The sequence below is a fragment of the Protopterus annectens genome, chromosome 2.part2 (genome assembly GCF_019279795.1).
Source record: "Protopterus annectens isolate FY-2018-M chromosome 2.part2, PAN1.0, whole genome shotgun sequence".
Classification (NCBI taxonomy): Eukaryota; Metazoa; Chordata; order Ceratodontiformes; family Protopteridae; genus Protopterus; species Protopterus annectens.
In genome coordinates this window covers 118,994,133-119,018,939 of record NC_056730.1, presented here as the reverse complement: position 1 = coordinate 119,018,939, position 24,807 = coordinate 118,994,133, and positions in this window count along the sequence as shown.

Genomic DNA, 24,807 nt, shown 5'->3' with positions numbered 1-24,807 from the left:
TCAATTGACAATACAGATGATGCAACAGAAAAAAAATCTGACCTTTGTCCTGTGTAATTTACAGTTAGATGTGTGGATAGCTTTGATTCAAATAGCCATGCTTCTGTAACAAGACTATGTGTTTTGCTTTGCAACTGATATATGTTTCAATGAGTAAACTACTCCCTTAGAATTGGAGACAAAATTGTATTGTGTGGCAGAAATTGTCAGAAACAATTCATATCAATGTTGAAATGTTTCTCTACTAAGTCAGACAATGGCAGGCACAAAACCTATTGTCTATAACTTCAACTTGACACACCCTGTCTAATACCATAGTCAGAGTAATCATTCACACTTGCAAGCACTTAGCAGGTATCACTTCCCATTGCTCATCCTTGCAGAGGTATGGAGTGTGTATGAAATTGTGTAGGCCCTTATAACATGTTTACATTCCCTGCACATAGTTCAGATTTTGATTTTGGAATTCATGAATGCTCATGTGTTCACACCTCCTTTTCATACTCACAGTGCTCAAAGGGGTGAAGCTGCACTATATCAAGGTAATTGTGATATAGTGAGATACCTTCCCAAAATCTGCAAGAGTTAGCATACAAAATGGTGGTGCACATGCAAAGCTACATATCCTTATACCTGTGTTTGTGCCAAATAGGTTAATGATATCAGGCTACACAAATGTCTACAAAGCACTGTATTTTACTGCTCTGCATATGTAACTTAAAGTACAGCTTGCTGTCTGTGCTTATCTATGTCAGCTCGTGAAAGTGGGCTTTCTGAAACATGTGTGAATACTCATACTATTCTGCAGTGTGACAAATTTTAATTCAGAAATCAAATTTTAGGCTCCCATTTTCTTCTTCATGAAACTAACACCATTTTCAGAGGAGATTTGGGAGAATGGCAGCATTTGCTACTGCCCACCAAACAGCTTCAAAATGATGAAATATCGGCAACAAGATTATATTTTCCAACATAACTAAATAAAATACAGTCCATATTATTGTAATGTTGCATAACAATTGCTTAAAAAACTCCAAACCCAACAAAGTAATATGTATTCTGGAGAATTTCAACATAAGCAATTTCACAAAGACCTATGTATTCTGGAGAATTTCAACATAAGCAATTTCACAAAGACCTGCTTCAAGAAAAATGAAAGCACTTCAGTAGTGCAGGGCTTCAATGCCTATCACTCTTTCAGGTCCACAGCATTAGACAAAGGCATTATAGGCAGAAGTGTCTCTATAGTATTAAAAATAATTCACATCCAGACTTGTTAGACAAGATAAAAATCTGGCATTCCTCCATGACCAGCATACTACAAACAGAACCCATTATCACATCATAACTAACTACATGACCCCCTTCTATGTCACCTTTGGCTGCATCTCCTCCCTAACAAGTCTGAAATCCTGACACATTAAGCCAAACACCATTCTTGTAGGAGACTGCAACTATCCCTCCATAAATGGGAGACTACATCCTCAAACATGCATGCCCAGAGATTATGGACAGATCTTTTTATATTGAACAGATGCTTACCATGCTTTCTGATGATTTAACTTATGTGAGTGTAATGAGGTTTAAGATACACTTTTTATTGATAGAATACACATTTTCTTGTATGACATTCTAATGACTGATCTCATAGACTCAAGGCTACATGATTATCTAGATATTGAACATCCTGTTATACCTGTCTTATATGGACTACCTAAGCTCCATAAAGATCTTGGGAGACCTCCTGTGAGACCCATCCTTTCTAGTAAAGGCTGTGTTACTGAGCCTTTATCAATTTATATTGAAAAAAACTTAGGGTCACTTTTGGATATGTACATTACTTGAATTAGTTTTGTAAAATAATTCACTTACATTTGATAATACATTTTAAATCCAAATGCCAGGGGTTGCAATGGGCATTGCATGCGCCTATACTTATGCCAGCTTAGTGTTGCCACTATGGGAAGATGAAAATGTTTTCATAGATAACCCCTTTTTGTGTCTGTAAACATCTACAGACACTTTCTGGATGAAACATTTTTTTTATATGGGAAAATACAGAAGTTAAGCATAATGAATTTAAAGAGTATCGCCATACCACCACTACTTTCCTGAAATTCAGTGGCCAGTCATCCGCCAATTGCATTAACGTTCTAGATGTGAGTATTAACAAGGATGAACTTAAACTACCTGGCACTAGTCTTTATAGGAAAGATTGCTCATATGTTCATAGGTTCATAGGTTCATAGGTTGGTACTAGGCTATCGACCCTAGGGCCTATACAAGCCTAGCCATAACAATTCCCTGGATATTTCTTCCCATAATATTTACTTCCCTGGACCCCTGTCTAGCAGGCAGCCTAACATCATCCCTGGGGTGAATTTCCTATCTCCCATCCAATCGTCAAGGTTCCTTTTGAAGAGGGCCAAGGAAGCGCTCCGTTTGACATGTATGGGCAGTCTATTCCAGAGTATGGGGAGTCTCTGGGTGAGGAACCTATCCCTCCAGCATGTTTTGTTCATTGTGATGACAAGGTTTAGATCCCTGGAGCATGCGGCTCTGAGGGATTGGGATTTCTTTAAGTGGAGCATATCCAACAGCTCAGGGTTTGACATGGCTTTGTATGTTAAGCAGAGATCGCCTCTGAGTAGATGATATGTCACAGAGTATAGCTGGAGTTTTTTTAGACAGTCAGCATAGAGCATCTACTTTAGGCCTGTGATTCTTTTAGTGAAGTATTTCTGCAGCCTTTCCAGCTGTTGCAGATGTATTGTGAGCTACATACCAAATGGGGCATTGTACTCTATAATGGGTCTAGTGAAGGATGAGTACAGTGGGACAATGACCTCCTTTTTTCTGTATGAAAAGCCCTTAGTGATGAGGTGTGCCACATAGAAGGATTTCCTGACTGTTGTGGTGATGTAGTTATCAAAGTTGAGACCACTGTACATGTGTCCCTAAGTCTCTCATCACACTTTCAGTGTTTAGTGTACTGCCACCTATGTGGTAATTCATGGGTGCATGTTTTTTCCTAAAGGGGATAACTATACATTTCTTGGCATTAAGCTTGAGCCCATGGCTCTGGCACCAAACATCTGTTTCTGTAAGGCCCTTTTGTAGAATATCCACATAATTTGGGGATTCAATAATGGCGCCCAATTTTCAGTCATCTGCAAACTTTGTTAGCCAGAGTCCCTTAGTGTTGGCCTGTACTTCAGAGAAGTAGATGCCAAACAAGAGCGGTCCCAGGACTGAACCCTAAGGTACTCTACTTGTCATTTATCTGGAGCTGTATTTGGAGTCTGCTTCTTTTACAGTCTGGGTTCTGTCAGTACGCCAGTTGGCAACCCATCGAGGGATGTAGGGATTTATGCCCAGCTTAGTAAGTTTATCTATGATTCTGTAGTGGGGGATGGTGTCAAAGGCCTAGGTGAGGTCCAGATAGACTGTGTGGACTGCCTTACCCTCATCCACAGCTCTGGAAACTGATTCAAAGAAGTCAATCAGGTTCAGAAGACAAGATAGGCCATTCATGAACCCAAACTAGGTGGGGTCCAGTGTTTGAAGGTCGCCAATGTCTTTGCTTATAAGTTCCATGATAATGCATTCCATGCCCTTGAAGATCAGGCTCGTCAGACAGTAGTTCACAGGATCCAAGGTGGATCCCTCCTTGTGGAGCAGGATAACTGTAACTGTGCGCCACTCAGTGGGCACAAAGCCTAAGGTGAGGCTATGATTAAACATGACACTTAGGTGAGGTGCCAGTTAATTTTGTAGTTCATGTAGTACACAGCCTGGGATGTCATCTGGTCCCATGGATGCTGTGTACTTAGCTTTAGAGAGTGCAGTTTGTACCTGTGTGGCCATGATTGCTGGAATTTGGCAATCTTTGGGTATTGAGATGGGCTCTTTAGGGGTGAGAGGGGGGTGAAGTTGGCACTAAATCGATCTGCCAGGATATTGGCAATATCCTTGGGATCAGTATATTTAATGCCATTCTGTTGTAGGTCAGAGCAGATCTGACCATTGCCATTTAGATTCTTGACATAACTATAGACTGCCTTGTGGTTGTCTTTGGAATCTTTGGCAATTTTATTTTCGTAACTAGCTTTGGAGGATTTTATGAGGAATCTCAGCTTCTTACTGAGGCTGGTAAGGGAGTTTTTTTGCATCCTGGGATTTTCTTCTTTTCTGCAACAGTTTCTTTCTTCTGTTGTATAGTTTGTTTATGGCAAGGGACCACCAGATTGGCTTCTTTTTTTTTGGAGGAGAGCATCTTGGTTCTATTTGAGATGGCATGATTCATGCACAAGTGGATGTGCTCATACAGTGCCTTAGTGTAGGATTCAGCAGTCAAACTTTCAGCTCCCATCTGCATGGGTGTCATGAAATTTGTCACTTCAGACTTGAGTAGCATGAAGTTGGCTTTGGAGAAGTTTTTTACGGAGGTTTCCTTACTGGGGGGTGAGGGTGGGATGTGGATGTCAAGGGTTATTTGCTTATGGTCAGACCTGACCAATGAGGAGGTGACCACTGGTGTGGAGCATCTATCTCCCATGTTGCTAATGACCAGGTCTAGGATATTGCAGCCCCTGGTGGGATAATGGATTAGTTGATCCAAGGCATTGGAATTTATGAATTCCAAGAACCATTGGGAAAAGGTGTTGATACCCGAGTAGTTTTCCCAGTTAATGACAGGGTAGTTGAAATCACCCAGTATTAGGGTGTTTGGTTGCATTGTAATATTTTCCAGTATGTTTAGAAAGGTGTAGTGAGAATCTTGGGGCATGGTGGGGGATCTGTAGCAAGCTACAATTTGGATTGCAGTCTTACCTAGTGTTAGTTGCTAGTTGCACCTGGAGAATTTCAGATGCATTGTGTTGGGTAACTAGCCTGGACGTGTAAATATCTTTGGTGAATATGGACACTCCTCCACCTTTAGTGTTTCAGTCTTGGTTTGGTGGCCGAAAAGTGTGGTAAGAGTTGTAACCTGGTATTGCAGGGGTGCTCTCTGGAGCCTTGAACCAGGTCTCAGTTACTGCACAGATATCAATGTTCTCCATTTTTAGGAGTACCTCGAGAGAGAGTGCTTTTTGAGGTTTAGACTTCTAGCATTGAGTAGCATTACCTTCAGATTTTGAATGCTTGTATCTGTTACGGTGGTGGTTTTGTCCTTTGAACCTTGCCTAAAAAAGGCACTATAGGGGTGGCAAGAGCTTTAGCCAGTAACCAAAATCCCAGGGGTGACAGGTGCAGACCATCTCTGGCAAAGCATCATGGTTTGTCGATCATGTCATCCCAGGCAGACAAATATCCCCTTTGAATGACACCAGAAGCTTAGTCAATTGTTGAAGTCAATCATTTTGTCCTTATATTGTGGTATCATTCTGGGCGAAGGCAGGATGCTACTCAGGGCTAGGGTCATACCTGCCTGGGCCACATGATTCGAGAGCTCTTCCATGTCTCTTTTCATGTAGTCTAGGGAGGTATTTCTCAAGTCATTCACTCCAACATGGACAATGACAGAGTCGTGCTTGTACTTGTTGTGGAGTGACTTGAGTGCATGCATTATGTGGTGAATCCTGGCACCTGACAGGCAGCTGACTGTAATTTTCTCCTTGCTCAGCCTGGTGAGTGGGACATCAGTGTACCTGACTATAGAGTCACCTATGACTAAAGTGTTGGGTACATTGTCTTGCCTTAGGGGCTGTTTTTGGGTGGCACACTGGTGTTGTGAGCTATGTGTCACTTTGTTTGTGACTGGTGTTTGCGTTTCAACTTTGGAGGTCCTTGTTGCTTGAGCAGGTTAATGTTATGGGCCTCCGCATATGTGGGTTTAGTGTTGCTATGTGTGGGTGTTGATGGTGTGGGTTTTGAAGGGCTATATGTCACTTGAGATGTAGTGCAGGTGTTAACCTTCTCCTCTTGACTGTCTAGCACAATCTCGGCTGGAGAGAGCTTTGCTTCCAGTTTGGCTATGTAAGTGCATTTTTCGCAGGTTGTAGTGTTGAGTGGTAGGAGGAGAGGGTTGTCTGTGTACATGAGGCAGTTGCTGCATTGCCCCAGTATGCCCAGACTCACCAGGTGGACAGGAGAACTCACCAGAAGCTAACCCTTGGACATGCCTGTTTAGGCACTTTTTTGTAAAGTACAAAAGCTGTTTTCCCTTACCTTTGCAAGGTACTTTGCAATTTTATGCTGTTTACTGCCTAGAATTAATTTCTCCTTATTAACAAGGAGAGTTGAGTGCTTGTATCAGTTTATGTCTTCCTAGTGCTTTCCAGCAGGTTCTAGAGCAAGTGCTCGTCACAGGGGTTCAGATTTTAGTGCTACTACTGAGAAACCAGCTAGTTCTAAGCGAACATTTGAAGAGCAGACTTTCTGGCACCTGGAATAGTTTAACAGTAGCCCCACGGTGCTGCACAATGTGAAAAATGTGCAAACACGTGTGTTTTTAAGCCAGAAAGTTGAAAGGGATAGAAATCAGCCCAAAATGGCTAAAATTATAGAAATCAGCACAAAATGGCCAAAATTACAAATTCAGAGCTGGAAACCACTCCTCTAGTGTTAGACAGGCAGTACAATGCTCACGACTTCTACTGGTAAGCAGTAGGACTTCCCTGTACCACAGCAAGATCTGGATAGCTCTGAACACAGAAAATAAAGTCCTGAAACCAGCAAAGCCTGGCATCTGGACTATACTAGCTAGGAAAGGCAGGAAACGAGCAAACAAGATAGTGTTTTTTTTTTTTTTTGGTTAAAAGAGGCTGAACAATGCAATAATACACTAAATAAACACCAAATAAGTAGCTAGTCTACATATACAGAAAAGTCTATATATACAGAAAAGCAGCTAAAACACATTAAATAATTTTGATGCAGTGCAACCTACAGCACTTGAGTTGTAACAATATTAAGGCAAATACAGTTTTAATAAATGCATTAAAATATACTTTATATTTCCAAAATGTTTGAGAAGCACAATCAGAACACAAGGATATTCAGAATTTTTTTTTTTTTTTTTTTTTTTTTAGGAAAGGAGGATCAGAAGGAAAGAAACTAAGTGGTTTGGCTTTCTCAGATGTTCTCTTTGTATTAAGTAGAATGAGCTAATGACACTAGACCTGGAGGAGTGGCCAAGATCAAATTTAGATTAAGGGCAGGCAACTCCAAGGCCAGCAGGTATAAAGACAAGATTCCAGTAGGGAGGGAGGGTGAGAGAACACTACAGAAATGTTTATCACAAGTGAGCCAATAGCTATGAAATACAGTACAATTATGCAGTATACAATAAAATTGCTATAAATATCTAGAATAAGCAATAACTACTACAAATAAGCAAAAAAAAAAAAAAAACAGGCTACTTATTGCTATATATCACAGATCAGCTGCTCCTCCTCAGATAGCTCTGTGTAATGGCTGAAACTCTCAAGTTAACTTCTTAACAGAAAGTTGAAACCTGAAACAACTTTAAAAAAAAAATCAAAAGAACCAGTGAGGTGCTTTCTCCATGCCGTAGCCATGGCAACCCAACTAGGCAATGACCATAAACACTAAACTCTCACTGAAGTGGGGGATGGTCTTTGCTAACTATGATGGCCTGGACAATGAGCTCAGAAAACAGCCTCTAACAAACAACTAGGCCCACAACACAATCAGGAATATGGAGAATATTACAGCTACTACCTAAACTATTTTAGGCAGAGCACACTGCAGAAATGTTTATCACAAACACAATCAGGAATATGGACAGTATTACAGCTATGACCTAAACTATTTTAGGCAGAAAACACTACAGAAATGTTTATCACAAGTGAGCCAGTAGCTATGAAATATAGTACAAGTATGCAATATACAATAAAATTGCTATAAATATCTAGAAGGAATAACTACTACAAATAAGCAAAAAAAAAAAAAAACAGACTACTTATTGCTATATATATCACAGATCAGCTGCTCCTCCTCAGATAGCTCTGTGTGTAATGGCTGAAACACTCAAGTTAACTTCTTAACAGAAAGTTGAAACCTGAAAAAACTTTAAAAAAAAAAATCAAAAGAACCAGTGAGGTGCTTTCTCCAAGGCATTGCCCTGACAACCCAACTAGACAATGACCATAAACTCTTTTCTTGATGTACTGGAAAATATTAGGGTTCAACCAAATACCCTAATAAATGGGCGACTTCAACTACCCCACCATTAACTGGGAAAAACTACTCGTGTACCAACTCCTTAGCTCAACGCTTTCTGGAACTCAAACTCCAATGCCCTGGATCAACTTATCCACACCCACACCAGGGGCAACAATATCCTAGACCTAGTCATTACCACACCTGAAGTCAACTCCCCGTTGGTCCGATCCGACCATAAAATAATCACCCTTGATATCCACATCCCGCCCCCGCCCCCACCCCCCATTAAGGAAACCACAGTAAAAATTTCTCCAAAGCCAGCTTCATGCTTCTTAAGACAGAAGTGGTAAACTTCATGACACCCACGCAGACGGACAATACAGTTACAAGTGCTGAATCCTACACAAATGCACTCTATAAGTACTTATACGAGTGCATGGATTGTGCTATCCCAAACAGAACCAAGACGCTATCCTCCAAAAAAGGAAGCCAATCTGGTGGTCTCCTGTCATAAACAAACTGTACAACAGAAGGAAGAAACTGTTGCAAAAGACAGTAAAATCCCATGAGTGGAGGAGCTCCCTGGTCACCCTCAGTAAGAAGCTGAGATCCCTTATAAGATCCTCCAAAGCTAGCTACGAAAACAAAATCGCCACTAATTCTAAGGAAAACCACAAAGCATTCTATAGCTATGTCAAGAATCTCAATGGCAACACCCAGATCTGCTCTGAGTTACAGCACAAAGGCAAGAAAATTACAGAACCAACTGATATTGCCAAAATCCTGGCAGATAGGCTCAGTGCTAACTTTGCCCCCCTCTCACCCCCTAAAGGGCACATATCTATACAGGAAGAATGCAGGGTCCATGTAATCACAAGTATGCAGGTAAAAGTTGCACTCTCTAAAGCCAAAAACACAGCATCCATGGGACCAGACAACATACCTGGCTGCGTTTTACACGAACTTCAGAATGAACTGGCTCCTCACTTAAGCACGATGTTCAATAATAGCCTCGCACCAGGCTTTGTGCCCACTGAATGATGCACAGCAACAGTTATCCCACTCCACAAAGGGGGAGCCACCACTGATCCTGGGAACTATCGACCAATTAGCCTGACGAGCCTGGTCTGCAAGACCATGGAACGTATCATCATGGAACTCATAAACAAAGACATTGGTAACCTCCAAACTCTGGATCCCACCTAGTTCAGGTTTGTGAAAGGCAGATCATGCCTCCTGAACCTGATTGACTTCTTTGAGGCAGTCACCAAAGCTGTAGATGAGGGTAATGTGGTTCACACAGCCTATCTTGACCTCGCCAAGTCTTTCGACACCATCCCCCATTCTGGAATTATAGCTAAACTCACTAAACTAGGTATAAATCCCTACGTCACAAGATGGGCTGCCAACTGGCTCACTGACAGAACCCACACTGTAAAAGTTGCAGACTCCAAATCTGACCTCAAAGCAGTGACAAATGGAGTACCAGGGTTACCACCTGTCCCACTTTGCGAGGGACAGTCTCTCTTTGGGCAGTTGTGTCCTGCTAAAAAAGTGTAAAAATGGGAATTGTCCTGAGATTTTAGGACAAAATTAGTTCCTATATTTTATGTGATAGTTGCATAAAACAGTTATTCTGTATTTGAAACACCTAAGTGTTATAAAAAAACAGAATAAGCAACTAAAATGCTACAAGAATAACCTTTTATTTAGGCAAAAAAGGGAAGTTCTGTCCTTTGTACTGGCCGTGAGTATGTTTTGGCCTGCAAAATCTGATGTTTGTACCAAAAATGTCCCACTTTGGGCATTTAAAAAGGTGGCAACCACAGGGTTCTGTCCTGGGACCTCTCTTGTTTGGTATCTACTTCTCTGAAGTACAGGATAACACAGAAGGCCTCTGGCTAACGAAGTTTGCAGATGACTGCAAACTAGGAGTCATAGTCAAGTCCCCAAATGATGTGGATATCCTACAGAAGGGCCTCACTAAGACAGATGCCTGGTGTCAGAGCCATGGCATCAAGCTCAATGCCAAAAAGTGCAGTGTCATCCCCTTTGGTAAAAATTCTGTTCCCATGAACTGCCACATAGGCAGCAATCTACTTAACACCGAATGCGTGATAAGAGACCTTGGGACCCAGGTGGACAGTAATCTCTCCTTTGATAGTCACATCGCCACAGTAGTCAGGAAGTCCTTCTACGTGGCACACCTCATCATAAAAGAGTTCTCATCCAAGAAAAAAGAGGTCATTGTTCCCCTCTACTCGACACTCTTTAGACCCATCACAGAGTACAATGCCCCTTTTGGAATGTACCTCACAAGACATCTGCAACAGCCGGAAAGGCCACAGAAGTACCTCAAAAAGAGGATTACTGGCCTCAAACAAATACCCTACACTCATCATCATCATCATCATCATCCCCTTTTTCCCATTTACATGGGGTTGGGGTATCATATTAACTGTCGCCAACTCTTTCGATTCAGTGCCACTCTCCTGCCTTCTTCAACACTGATGCCTGATTGTCGCAGATCTTCTTTCACACAATCCATCCACCTCTTTGCTGGACGCCCTCGCTTCCTCTTACCTTCTTCCTGTCTGTCCCAAATCTCCCTCACCAGATTGTCTTCTGCTTTTCTACACATGTGCCCATACCATCGTAATCTGTTTTCTTTGATCTTTTCTGCAATTGGAGCTACTTTGGCTTCTGCTCTTATGTCCTCATTTCTTCGCCTGTCCCGCAGTGTGCATCCTACCACCTTTCTCAGGCACTTCATTTCCATCACCTCTAGCTTCTTCAACTGTTCTGCCTTTACTGCCTAGGTTTCTGTACCATATAGTAGTACAGGTCGCACCACTGTCATGTACACCTTACTTTTCAGCTTCTTTGGCATTCTTCTGTCATATACTACACCTGATACTCTATGCCAGTTGGCTGCAGCCCCTCTGATTCTAGCTTTGACCTCTTCATTCAGACTACCGTTCTCCTCAACCACCCCTCCCAGAACTTAACTGTTCAACTATCTTCCCATCTATCTCTATTCTCAGCTTCTTCTGATTTCCCCAATCTGCTGCCATTACCACTGTCTTATCTGTGCTTAGTTTCATCCCATGTGCCTTCAGATTTGCATTCCATTCTCCTATCCTTTGCTGAAGTTCTAGATCAGAGTCTGCCTGTACTGCCACATCGTCTGCATACAGCAGCTTTGTTGCTCTGACCCCTCCAACCTGTTTGCTGATGTAGTCCATTATCAGTATGAACAGCAGTGGGCTCAGAGCTGAACCCTGGTGTACACCCACTCCCACAGGGAACCCACTGGTATATTTGGTATAAACAAATACCCTACACTGACCGCCTCAAATAACTCCAGCTTTACTCTGTAGCATATCACCTACTCCGAGGTGATCTCTGCCTAACATATAAAGCTATGTCAAACCCAGAGATGTTGGTCATGCTCCACTTAAAGAAGTCCCAATCCCTCCAAACTACATGCTCTAGGGACCTAAACCTTGTCACCACAATAAACAGGACATGCTGGAGGGATAGATTCCTGTCCCAGAGACTTTCCATACTCTGGAAAAGGCTACCCATCTATGTCAAGAAAAGTTCTTCATTAGCATTCTTCAAGAAAAATCTTGATGAGTGGATGGGAAATAGGAAATACACCCCGGGATCACTTCTGTGTCTCAGCTCGACAGTGGCACAGGAAAATAACTTTTTTGGGTGGAGTAAGCCAGGTAACCTTGTTGGCTAGGCTTATGTAGGCCCCGGGGCCGATAGCCTAGTACTTACCTATGAACCCATGAACACTAAACTCTCACCGAAGTGGGGGATGGTCTTTGCTAACTATGATGGCCTGGACAATGAGCTCAGAAAACAGCCTCTAACAAACAGCTAGGCCCACAACACAATCAGGAATATGGAGAATATTACAGCTACTACCTCAACTATTTTAGGCAGAACACACTGCAGTAATGTTTATCACAATCAGGAATATGGAAAATATTACAGCTATGACCTAAAGTATTTTAGGCAGAAAACACTACATAAATGTTTATCACAAGTGGGCCAATAGCTAGGAAATACAGTACAAGTATGCAGTATACAATAAAATTGCTACGAATATCTAGAAGAAGCAATAACTACTACAAATAAGCAAAAAAACAGGCTACTTATTGCTATATATCACAGATCAGCTACTCCTCCTCAGATAGCTCTGTGTGTAATGGCAAAAACACTCAAGTTAACTTCTTAACAGAAAGTTGAAACATGAAACAACTTAAAAAAACTCAAAAGAACCAGTGAGGTGCTTTCTCCAAGCCATAGCCATGGCAACCCAACTAGACAATGACCATAAACACTAAACTCTCACTGAAGTGGGGATGGTCTTTGCTAACTATGATGGCCTGGACAATGAGCTCAGAAAACAGCCTCTAACAAACAACTAGGCCCACAACACAATCAGGAATATAGAGAATATTACAGCTATTACCTAAACTATTTTAGGCCGAACACACTGCAGAAATGATTATCAAAAACACAATCAGGAATATGAACAATATTACAGCTACGACCTAAACTATTTTAGGCAGAAAACACTGTAGAAATGTTTATCACAAGTGAGCCAATAGCTATGAAATACAGTACAAGTATGCAGTATGCAATAGCATTGCTATAAATATCTAGAATAAGCAATAACTACTACAAATAAGCAAAAAAAAAAAACAGGCTACTTATTGCTATATATCACAGATCAGCTGCTCCGCCTCAGATAGCTCTGTGTGTAAATGTAAGTGTAAATTGTAATAGCACTTTTCTTCACAAGACTAGTAAGCATCATAGGCATGTACCAAGTAATGTTATGGAAGGGCAGATTTTAAGGGCTATGAGGCTTCACACTGATGATGCCGGTTTAAATTTGGCTTCTTCAAGACTCAGAGAAGATTTTACAAGAAGGGATTATACAGCCACAGAGGTTCATCTGTGTATTAATGAGGTACATGACAGCAGAGTGACTATAGGCAGATCTTTTTTCTTTGAGAGAGTGGAGTTGGACACAAACAGAAATAGAGTTGCTCATGCTAAGAATAGACCCGTATTTTACTTATTCAAGTAATATTGGACAGGTCTGTGAAATTATTAAGAAACTTTGGCCTATACTTTTATCAGATCCTGATGTCAAGAAAGTTATTGACCATGAACTGGTTTAGTTTTAGAAATAATTTTTCTTTGAAAAGACAACGATGCTACAGAAATGTTAAAAAATATTTTTGTTTTAAATCTAGTCACTGTGATGCTTTTAAATGTGGTCCATGTAAAGCTTACACATTTATATTTTCCTGTACCTCCCTTGTTCATCAGCCTATTGGTTTAAGTGTTTATTTTGACCATTTTGCACATTGTGGTATCTGATCTTGTTTATATGGCTATTTGCACTGTCTGTTATGCATTCTATATAGGAAAGATGAACCATACCCCTAGGGATAGGATTTTAGAGCATGTTTATGATATTCAAAGGAATAGACACTTATGCCTTGGCAAGACATATCAGAGCAAGAGGTACAGAACATTCATTTAAGTTCCTTCTTTTACAATCAGTTATTCTGAATAACAGGGGTGGTGATATTCGAAATTATATTAAAAATATAAATGAGCAAGAAGAACAGAAGTGGATTTTGCAGCTTAAATATTAATGTGAACCAGGCTTCAATGATAAAATGAGTATTAAGCCTTTTCTCAAGTCGTCCACTGAAACATTGAGTGGGTGTTACACTTTGAAGGCTTGGCATTTTTAAGCTAGTTTACTGGATGAATGATTTTTCTTTGTGGTAGATGAAAACATTGCTAATTAAGTTGTCCCAGTGTTTGATTATAGGTTCATAGGTTCATAGGTTCATACTAGGCTATCTGCCCTAGGGCATTTATAAGCCTAGCCAGAGTGTGTTTGGCTTTCGCCACCCATTTTAAATTAATTTTGCTATGCCCTTTTTTGAGGTTAGTATACTGTGCCTCTGTCTAACAGTGACACAGAAGTGATACCCGGGGTAAACCTACGATCTCCCATACACTCATCAAGATTCCTCTTGAAGAGAGTCAATGAGGGACTCTGCCTAACCTGGACTGGGATTTTATTCCAGAGTGAAGGGAGCCTCTGGGTTATAAATCTGTCCCTCCAGCATGTCCTATTTATTTCAGTGCTGAGGTTCAAGTCTCTCAAGCTCGTAGCTCAATGGGATTTGGATTTTCTGAGGTGCAGCATGTCCATTAATTCTGGGTTGGACATGGCTTTATACGTCAGGCACAGATCGCCCCTGAGCAGGCGGTATGCCACTGAGTAGAGCTGGAGTTTCTTTAACCGGGCAGCATATGGCATCTGTTTGAGCCCTTTGATCCTCTTGGTGAGGTACTTTTGGGGTCTTTCCAGTTGCTGCAGGTGTCTGGAAAGGTACATCCCAAAAGGGGCATTGTACTCAATTATGGGCCTGATGAGGGATGAGTAAAGAGGCACGATGACCTCCCCTGATCTAGATGTGAATCCCTTCATGATTAGGTGGGCTATATAAAATGTTTTTCTAACCATTTTGGCCATGTGGTTGTCAAATGAGAGATTGCTATCAACTTGGGTCCCCAGGTCCCTAATTACTTCTTCTGTACTTAATGGATTACCACCTATGTGGTAATTTGTGGGCACTTTGTTTTTGCCAAAGAGGATGACTATACACCTTTTGGCGTTTAGCTTGAGGCCATGGCTCTGGCACCAGTTGTCTGTTTCTATGAGGCCCTTTTGGAGGATGCTTGTGTCAGCTGGAGAGTCGATTATGGCACCCAGTTTGCAGTAATCTGCGAACTTGGTCAGCCACAGTCCTTCCGTGTTGGCCTGTACCTCCGAGAAATATATACTGAACAAGAGAGGTCCCAGGACTGAGCCTTGTAGGACGCCACTTGTAACTGGTTTGGAGTCTGACATGGCTCCAGCAATTGTAACCATGTGGGTTCTGTCCTTGAGCCAGTTTGCAACCCATCTAGTAACATAGGGGTTTATATTTTAGTTGGTGAGCTTATCTATAATGCCCGAGTGTGGTATTGTATCGAAGGCTTCTGTGAGGTCCAGGTAGGCTGTGTGGACCACCTTCCCCTCATCAATGGCCTTGGTGACTGTTTCAAAGAAATCAACCAGGTTTAAGAGGCAGGATCTGCCCTTAACAAAGCCGAACTGGGTAAGATCCAGTGTCTGTAGGTCCCCAATATCTTTATTTATGAGGTCCATGATGATCCTTTCCATAGCTTTGCAGACCAAGCTAGTCAGGCTTATGGGGTGATAGTTTCCAGGATCCGTTGAGGCACCACCTTTGTGGAGAGGGACCACTGTTGCTGTACGCCACTCTTTGGGTACATATCCTGTAGTAAGGCTGAGATTGAACAGTAGTTTTATGTTTGGGTTTAGCTCTTCTTGGAGTTCATGTAGGATGCAGCCCGGGACACCGTCTGGTCCCATTGATGCTGTGTTTTTTGCTTTGGTGAGGGAGGCTCTTACTTGAGCATCTGAGATGTCAGGGGGGCAGCACTCTGCTGGGATAGATATTTGCCCTTTTAATTGGGGGGGGAGAAGTTTGCGCTGAACCTGTCAGCTAGGATGTTGGCAATGTCTGTGGGTTTCGTGTATTTTTTGTCATTTTGGACTAATTCTGAGCATATCTGGGAATTCCCACCCAGGTTCCTAACATAACTAAAGAAAGCCTTGTGATTATCCTTAGTGTCCTGTGCAATTTTTCTCTCGAAGCTGGCCTTAGACCATTTTATGAGTGCCCGTAGTTTTTTGCTAATACTGATCAGAGATGCCTTCCCTTTTTGGAATTTTGCTCTATCATGTAGTAGCTTCCTCCTTCTATTGTATAGTTTATTTATGGCTGGGGTCCACCAGACAGGACGTCTGCCTTTGGAGGATTGGGTCTTGGTTTTATTTGGGATTGCATGATCCATGCATTCCTGAAGGTGTTCATAGAATGCGTTTATAAAGGATTCTGCGGTCTGGGCCATATTTTTCACAGGCCCGGGGGCTTTGAAGGATTCCACCTCAGTTTTGAGGAGTGTGAAATTTGCTTTAGAAAAGTTTTTCACTGTGGTTTTCTGGGCAGGGGGTGGGGTCAGGATGTGAATATCCAGTGAGATTAGTATATGGTCTGATCTTACCAGTGAGGGATACACTTCTGGTCTGGAGCATAGAGTCCCCATGTTGGTGATGATCAGGTCCAGTATGTTTTCCCCTCTTGTGGGAGTGGTAACAAGTTGTTCAATAGCATTTGAGTTTATAAATTCTAGGAACCTTTGGGCTAGGGTGTTGGAGCTAGAGTAATGCTCCCAGTCTATGTTTGGGTAGTTGAAATCGCCCAATATAATGGTGTTTGGAGAGACCTTCATATTTTCCAGTGTTCTCAGGAAGGCCGAGTGGGGTTCCTGGGTTTGGGAGGGTGGTCTGTAGCAGGCTATAAACTGGAAGGCAGTTTTACCCACTGTTAGTTGCACATGGATAGTCTCTGATGCTTCGTGCTGTGCCACCAACCTGGAGGTGTGGGTATCTTTGATGAATATTGATACTCCCCCTCCTTTTGTGGTTTGGTCCAAGTTTTGGGGCCGAAAAGCATGGTATGAGGTATAACCTGGTAGTGCTGGGGTGCTCTCGGGAGCCTTGAACCAGGTTTCTGTTACCGCACAGATATCAATGTTCTCCATGCTAAGGAGAGTTTCGAGTGCGTGCATCTTGAGGTTTAGACTTCTGGCATTGAGTAGCATTACTCTTAGTTTCTTATCCCTTGTGATACCTATGGAGGTAGGTTTGTCTTTTGAGCCTTGCCTAAAAATGGCACTATGGGGGTAGCAAGAGCCTTTGCCAATATCCGAAAGCCCAGGGGTGACAGGTGCAAGCCGTCCCTAGCAAATCATCGTGGCTTGTCGAGCATGTCATCCCAGGCTGACAGGCATTGGATCCCCTTTGAATGACCCCAATACCTAAGCCAATTGTTGAAATTGATCATCTTGTCTTCATATTATGGCATCATTCTTGGTGAGGGTAAGATGCTACTCAAGGTCAGGGTCATACCGGCCTGGGCTACATGCTCAGAGAGCTCCTTATATCTCTTTTCATGTAGTCCAGGGAGGTACATCTCAGGTCATTCACACCAGCATGGACAATGACTGAGTCATATTTGTACTTGCCTTGGAGTGACCTAAGTGCTTGTGTTATGTGACGGATCCTAGCGCCCGACAGGCAGCTCACTGTGACCTTCTCCTTGTTCAGTCTGGTGAGCGGGACGTCAGTGTGCCTGATGATAGAGTCACCTATTACAAGTGTATCAGGTGTGTTGTTTAGCCTTAAGGGCTGTGACTGTTCGGCACACTGGCTTTGTGAGCTATGTGTTGCATGTGTTTTGTTTTGGGGTAGCGGTTGCTTGGGTGTCTGCTTTGGAGGTCTCTGCTGCTTAGGCAGATTTTTATTTAGAGCCTCAGTATGTTTTGTGTGTTTATGTGTTTGGTTTGCTGTCGTGGTAGGTCTATGTGAGACTGGAATTGTAGTGAGTGTGGTTTCCTTCTCCTCATGACTGGTTACACCAGTACTGAGTTGAGAGAGCTTAGCCTCCAGTTTGGCTATATGGTTGCATCTCTCACATGTGTTGGAATTTGTTGGGAGGAGGAGAGGGTTGTCTGTGTACATGAGGCAGTTGTAACATTGCCTCAAGATTCCCTGATTCACCAGCTGGACCAGAGAGGAGATTGACAACTGACCTTTGGACATGCTAAAATAGTATTGGGAATTCCTTTATAATTGAAAAAAGGGCCAATGGGGAACAAGGTACTCAAGGGGAGTTTGTGAGGGTGTAGTGCTTTTAATTTTTTAGTGCTGACTTATATAATTGCTTTAGTGAGCAAGTGCTAGGTAACTTAAATGCAATGTGTTACAGGTAACTTAAATGCAAAAATGACAAACAGTAACTTTCTTTCAAGTGAAACAAGGAAATAAGTACAGTAAGCAATGCAGATATCACTAGGGATCCACAGAAGCACTGAAAAGCCGTGTTTTAGGTGGAATTAGCGTTTCAGGGAAATAACAAGCAAACAAACAACAAGCATACAAACAAAGCTAGATTCAGCAGGCCTGTATCTAGTCTATGCTACAGCAAACAAGGTGTACCAATTTCAGTAAGAAACAGTTCAAATATGCAGGCACTATAATTAGCTGTACTGACTATCTAAACTCTTTGTTTTAAAATGTTTTTATGGTCTGGAGAAGGAGTGTTGTTCTGACAGCACTTACTTTGTCTTTTAAATGGTGTTTCAGTTAAACTGTTGGATCCTCAGCTGTGGTGGTTTGGAGTCATCCTTTGTTTTTCTAAAAGTTTGGCTCCAACTTTTGCCTGCGTGTTGTTTGGTTGTGCTACTAAGCCCAGAGATTTCTAAACTTCATTAGTGCAGACTCCAGAGGCCAGTTACTCCACAACGCAATAAAGGTTGATAAAATCCTGAACTAGTTTTTTTTTTTCTAATATCAGGCGGCTTTGTTCCCCAACTACTGTAACCTCCTCCTTGTTCAAATCAGATGACAAGTCAGTCACATATACCTTAACACTGAAGTCCAATACCTGGGTATTCAGAGATGCAGGGAAAGCTAATCTACTAAAGCTGAGTGATGTCCTGGCTAAAATAAAAATCCCATTCCAACTTGATAATACCACTTTTTATGAAAATTTCTTTAATGTCAAATCCTATGTACATGTAAATAGTTGTAGAGATGCATCTGTCTCCTTCAGAAACAAAGACAATGCCAAATTCAAAAAATAACCCCCTATGTTGGAACCCTAATGTAAACCTAGTCTATAATAAAGAAAAAAATGCACACAAAATGAAGCTATCAAGAATTTACCTATTTTTAACTTCACTGGTAACTGAAGCATCATTACCCGCTTTTCTGAATATAGATACTTTGGGCTTAGCCTTGTTCTTCTATAACTTTTTTTCAAATCATATAGACAAAATAACTAATGCAGTACGATCTCAACTTAAACTCTACTATAGAATCTCTCACTTACTGTCTCATGCAGCCCATTTTCCCTAGCCAAAAATGTTCTTCTCCCTAAACTGGAATACAGACTTCCTATGATTACATTTTAATTAGCACAACATTCACAAAGACTTCACATAACAGAAAATAAAATTTGCAGATTTGCCAACCTTGCTGACAGTGAATCTCACTATTGTAACCTCCTGCAATGTCTAAAATAGTGTCCACTAATTTAAAGGTCAACATATTTCCTAGGTATTCCTATTCATAAAATACTAAACACTGGCTATGGCATAACTTTGAGATGGAAACAACCTAAGATCAGTTTTACTTCCTTAGAAGTACCCAGAAGAAAATTATCACATTAAATAGACCTCCATATAAAACAGATAGTTGAAAAGGTGCCTTCTCCCAAGTAGGCCCAGCCTTATGGAACAGATGTCCAACTGAATTAATGGGCCTGGAATCTCTCACTGAATTCAAAAAGCCTTCTCCAACCACTTGCAGAAGGAAACTGAATGTAAATGCTTCAGGGGCAATGTCTAATCTCACTCTTTGCTATCAAACAGCATACTAACTCTGTCAAGACAGTCACTGTGCAATGTTGAATTCTAACAGTATGATACCTCCAGCATGAATGCCTTTCCCTACTTGTTATCTTATATATTGTCTTGCTTATTTCCTGAAATGTTTAAATTCAAAATGGACTTTATGTACATAATGTAAATAATGTAAACAACTTTGGTTTTACTGTTAACTCTAACTCTGCAATGTTTTTCTGTACAAGCATAAGGATTTGCAACAAGTGTATGTTTGCTCCAAGACCCTTTAAAAAACATTTCATTTTGCATTTGTTCTTATATGTTGTATTCATTTTTTTTATTTTCTTTACTAATGCTTGTGTTGTGGCAGAAAAAGGTCTTGGGATCAGCCCACCTATCTGATTACCAAATAGTAACTAAATAAATAAACTAAAATGACATCCAGATCCAGGAATGCAAGGTTAATGGTTTGTGGCTCACCTAGTTTGCAGAAGACTCCAAACTTGGTGTCATCAGAGACTCCCCAGAGGATGTACTTGACACTCATTAAGCTGACCATTGAGTATAATGCTCCTTTCAGTATGCACGTCTAAGCATTTGTCATAATTGGAAGAACACAACACTTTATCAATAAAAAAACGAAGGGCCTAAATCATAAAAGCTATGCAGACCAACTCATAGCTTTGTCTCTCTCTCTCTCTTCTCAGTTTTATACAGATCAGACTGTAAAGAAACAACCCCTGATTCACATATAGATCCTCAACAGACCATATTCTGTTAGGCCTATTGCACATTCATAAGTCAACTGATATTTATAAATACCCATTCAAGGGACATCATTCTCTTTTGCAAAATTAAATAAACATTCTGGAGGGATAGGCATGTATCACAGAGAATACAACTTATGTGGAACCATCTTCTACTTCATATAAAGCAGAGTGGGTCTCTTACTCTATTCAATTGTAAGCTGGATAAATGGATGGGTAACCACAAATTCACCCCTAGTTTAGCACCACTGGTCCTCATGGATAGGGGAAACATGTAATTACCTCAACATATACTTCTTCAGCCCATCTTTGGATATTCATATGGAAAAACAGAAGGGCTAGTAATTACCACAGGAACAGTCTAGTAAGTACCTATGAACCTTATGAATTCCCTTTGTGGACATATTACAAAGTGCCTACTGGGCTACTTTGATGGTGCATTCAAAAACTTTGATGCATAATATAATGCAGCTGAGCAGCTGTTCACAGCCATGGCTATTGCCATGATGGAGGAGCAGTCCCAACATTGTTTGATGACCAGTGGCATCATAACTCAGATGAGCTTCTTGCATAGGAAGTGGCGGTTAGGTGGCAACACCCTGAATAGTATAAGAAGTGCTTTATTTATATTTATATTTGTTTCATTCATCCTGTTTTAGGATTGAGACTGGTGTTGCCACTGACAAGTATTTGTCGTGCTCATCTTGAGACATATGTGTCTGCTGCTGTCTGCATCTTCCACATCAGGTGGAGGTGGTGGTGGTTATACTGAATATAATATACTTATTACATTTTGTGTGGGCTTCTGCAAGACTCCATTCCAAGGTGAGCTTACACTATACCATTTCACAACAACTGAACGTTACCTGTTGTGTTCCCCATGTAGAACATATGAGCAGGGACACACACTTGCTTGTGGTCTGTCACACAGCTAAGGGAACATGAGTATGGAATTGTATTTTTTATTTGAACATTTTACCTTACGGTTATCTAGGTTCTATAATCTGCACTTTGTCTTTCATCATAATCAGAGTGTGGCAATAATCATGTCACTTTTCAGTGGAAGCTCACACCCATGCTGTGGCTGAGACTGAGATGCATGAGAGTATTGTGGCTGAGGGTTCCTTGCTGGGGGGGGGGGGTCTGGTTCCTCACTGGCATGTAGCTCACTTGTGTTGCCAGAAGTAGCGCAGCCACAGCTGGAGCAGGGGCTAGAAGCTGCACTGGATGTAGCCACTGGCAGATATATGCACCAGATGGAGATCGTCTTTAGCTGGACTGCAGATTCATTCAGCTGACTAGCCCCCTCCCCATGAAGCCAACAGAGAAGGGTGTGTTCTATATGTTCCATACCATTGGCCACCCTGAGCCATCAAGTATGTAATGTTCCTCTGGGATTTGATAGGAGACAGCAAACCAGCTGCTCATACTCCACCATGTCCCTAAATGGGTGCGTTCCCTTTCCTCTCATGTCCCAGTCTACCACATCTGCATTGCCATCTCATCACATTACCATTTACATACATACATATATGCAAATATTTAAAGCACTAGCCTGCCAATATACAAAAACACTTATTCCTATAATAAGTGTCTAGGCTGTTCTTAAAAATATCTAAACTAATACTTGCTTTAATGTAATTTGGTAGTCTGTTACATGTATCAGCTGCTCTCTCAGAGAACCAATTAGTACACTTCCTATTCCTATATAATCTTTTTTATTTTCTCAAGTCTTTTGGGTTTCTAATACCATGACAAGAATGGACAACATTCCTAAGTCAAAGGATGATTAAACTTCATGAAATTAGTATTGTTTCAATCTTTGATGTCAGCCAGAAGTGCTCTTTGCAGCACCCGCAATATGTCGAGGAATGACTCCTGCAATTCGTATTGGGTTACATGTATTGGTAACATATCTAAATATGATTGTAGTTCTTTTTTATAAGACCTGTTGCTCCTACTACTATTGGAACTGTCTGGGTATCTTTTTTCCACATTAATCTCATTTCTCCCTGCAAATCCTGATATTTTATGACTTTTGTGTCTCTGTACACAAGACACTGTAGTCAATGGGTGTGGTGATTTCAATCTTTCCTCTAACTTCTGTCTTAATCTTTTTGTATATCCTGTGTCTGAAATTCTGGGCTTTTTGCATAATAGTAACAATACATAATTTTTTTCTTATCCTCAATAATCCACTCTATCATCTTTATGGCTGTTCTCTGGCCTATCAGTTTTTGTGATTTTTGTGGACTGCTATTTCCTACTACAACAGGGGGAGTATCCTCCCCCCTGGCCCTAGCCTGGCCCCATTGTAGGAATGTTTCCATATTTTGAGGATTCTACACTGTTATTTTTTCCATTCCAGGCACCAGTGTGCCTACTGGGAACAGGCACTTTTTTATCCTGGGTCTTGTGCACCCAGCTATTTTTTTTAATTTTTGACTTACTTCTGTTCATGATATATGCTATATAAATGCAGTCTATATATCAGTGTTGTCTTGGTGAGATTTTGTGAGAAACAGAGTCCACCTTGTGAAGGTACTCACCAAGACTTGAGGATGAATTACATTTCAGCAATACTACTCTCCTTTGCTTGCGGACTTCTCATCTCTCCATTAAGACCCCTTCTACATAGGTTGTCTGATGATTCTCTAGTACTTTTTGATAACCCCAAACATTCCCAGAGATAGCTGTCTCTAAATGTTGTATATTCTGGAATAAGATCTCCTCTTAGATATTTGTAACAGACACTGTACAAGTTCAGATATTTTAGACTTTCATAATAACTTAAATTTTCACATCCGTAGATGCCCTTGGTATATTTACACTGCACTCTTTCCAGTTAAGTCATCCTTATTTTCTTATAAGGTTTTAGTATTGCTATTCCATACGCAAGTTTGGGCCTAATGTAACTAACAATGACTTCATCATTTCTAATTTCCTAGACTTTATAAATCTTTTTGTACAACCTATAGTTCTATAACTATCATTAACCAATCGGTTGATAGATCAGAAAAACTCAAAGATGGATCTACCCATGTACTCAGGTCCTTAAATGAATCTACAGTTTCAATCACTGTGTGCTGTGTTAAATATTCACCTTTCGATTTATGTTTCCCAAATCTCATATGCTTAGCTTTTTATGTATTTATCAGCATATTATTCTCCTGTGCCCAACTGGTCAATTTAGTCAAGTTCTTTTGCAGACATGCCTTATCTGCTACACATGTAATCTGTTTACCCAGTTTCAGGTCGTCTGCATATAGACTGCAGAACACATCAAGTGAAAAAGTTATACCTGAAAGATACAATCTAAACAAGTATGGGAACAGGACGGTGCCCTGTGGGATACTCCTGACTGTAACCAAGAATTTCATCTGTCCAATTGATGTATGATACTTGCCATGTCCTGTTTGTGAGTCATGCAGCTATCCATCTTATCAAGATTTGCCTGCTCTCTCTTTCTTTCCATCCCATGTCTCAGCATTTTCTGTGTGCACTCCACCCCGTTTGTCTAGTTTTCTAGAGCGTATCTCTGCCCCGGATGCTCTCCTAGCTTATTTTACTATTTTCATTCTCCTTCACATTTTCATATTTTCCCGTCTCTCAATATAACGACAAAACTGGACTCATTACGTTCCGGTGTGTGGTATAAGAATAAAATAATCAACAAAAGTGCTCAAACAAGTTTCTATTTTTGGATTTAGCTACTGCTTTTTATTATATTCTGTTTGTGTTCTGCAGTTGCGGTGACCACCAGTTTAAGGAACGGAGTTCAGACACAAGGTTTTAGCTTTCCATTAATTACCGACTACAGTACCTTTTGGTCAGTGTTTTATTTTAAAATAAAGCATAGTAGTTTGCTTTCTGTTGTATTCTTTGAACACTCTATATTGGCCCTAGGTGTGAGTGCATGTGTGGAGTGAATGAATTGCCATGGCACTGGCAGGGCTAGCCAGCTGGCAGTGTAAACCCAAGTTCTAGATGATTGCCACTGTTGAAGTGACACTCTGACCCCTTGTGCAAAAGTGGGAGAAGGGGTTGAGGATGGATGGATGGATTATACCATTTTAACAGTCATGTTAACATCATTGCGCAGGCTCAAGAAACTTCTATAAAAAAGAGATGACATCGACAACACCAGGATTTTGCAGGAGAATCCTAGCGAGCATTTCGTGTTTACTTAATATGATCGAGTTCTTTTTATCTTGAGCTTGGTATGATTAGAAAACTTTTCGCTAAATGGTTAATTTGAATGCATCTGGGTTTAAGCAGGGAATTTGAAAGGAGGTTGCTGTCTTTCTTGCACTACTTT